Source organism: Etheostoma cragini, chromosome 12, assembly GCF_013103735.1.
Source record: "Etheostoma cragini isolate CJK2018 chromosome 12, CSU_Ecrag_1.0, whole genome shotgun sequence".
NCBI classification, from domain to species: domain Eukaryota; kingdom Metazoa; phylum Chordata; class Actinopteri; order Perciformes; family Percidae; genus Etheostoma; species Etheostoma cragini.
In genome coordinates, this window is record NC_048418.1 from 1,168,543 (window position 1) to 1,170,140 (window position 1,598).

A 1,598-nucleotide genomic window follows, 5' to 3' on the forward strand; every position below is an offset into this window, starting at 1 on the left:
AAGAGTTAGGGGTTAGGGGGCTAGGGTTAAAGGTTAGGGTTAGGGTTAAGAGTTAGGGGTTAGGGGGTTAGGGTTAAAGGTTAGGGGTTAGGGGGTTAGGGTTAGGGGATTAGGTTTAGGGTTTTTAATCTGTCTTAATGTTTTCATTTGTAACTGTTTATACTTGAGTTTTATCTGTTTAACTGATTTTGTGTAAAGCACTTCGAATTGCCCTGTTGCTGAAATGTGCTCTACAGATGAAGCTGCCTTGCCCATGAGTTGGTCAGTTTTTCCCATCCCCAGGATTTGAAGATGGAAAAAGGATAACAAATTGCAGAATATTGCAATACTACCTCATGAAGCCCATTGAAAGAACACCAAGGGTTTGCGGCACTATCAAAAAAGCAAAGGGTGGCGACCTTGAGGAATCTAAAATATAAAAGACCTATTTAAGAGTCATTGCACACTTATTTGTTAAGTACATAATTCCTCATGTGTTCATTCATAGCTTTGATGCCTTCAGTGAGAGTGTAGAATGCAAATAGTTATGTCAATAAAGGAAACGCATTGAGTGAGAAGGTGTAACTTGCCGTGTTTCACTTCAAAAAGTCACCTTGAAAACCTGCTGTGTGTGTGTGTGTGTGTGTGTGTGTGTGTGTGTGTGTGTGTGTGTGTGTGTGTGTGTGTGTGTGTGTGTGTGTGTGTGTGTAGAGCAGCTAGGCCAAAAACACTAATTTTACTGCACCATAATGACTTGGTGACTAACTGCACAGGATGGTCTGGCCTTCTTTCTGTTGCTATGCAGAACTCAGCCTGGGGGGTGGGGTTTGTGTGTGTGTATGTGTGTGTGTGTGTGTGTGTGTGTGTGTGTGTGTGTGTGAAGGGAAGGGGGGTGTATGGTGTGGGGGTGGAGAGCAGCGAGATGCTACTGCCATCTAGTGGCTCTGCTGGGAAATGTTGGATCATATGTAACTCACTTCCTGGTGACTGGTTTAATGTGAGTTCCTCTATTATTTAAACACATTATTTGGATTTCTAAGGGAATAAAATACAAACTCTATTACATTTGGTTTGTGATTTTGCTCATTTTATAAAAGCTATCAAAAAAAGGGATCTCTGTTTTGCCAGGTAACATATTATTAAAGATGGTTTGCTTTTTGTTGTTGTGCTAGAATCATTTAATGAGACTAGATCTGCGATCAAATCATGAGATTTATCATATCATCATATATACCGTGTACGATATGAACACAACATAACAACAGCAACACGACAACACAACAACAACACAGCCTGACAAGAGCCTGTCTGGCTACTGAATTAAAATGCAATACAGTGTATTCCTTCATAATGATAGGGTTAAACAGAAGAAGTGATGTATCCGAAAACAGGAAAACTAAAGCAATCAACAAAAATGGAACAAAACCTTACAAATTATGTCAAAAATACAATCTGGACATTTACATTTTTTGGTTAATTTGCACTGTAGAAGGATTTTATTGATTTAATTTAGTAGTGGGTTTGACTTCGTCTGGATCATCTTTTTCCTCTCCGGGGAACCATCACCTTATCGTGGTGGAGAGGTTTGTGTGTCCCTATGAACCTGAGGGCTGTGTTGT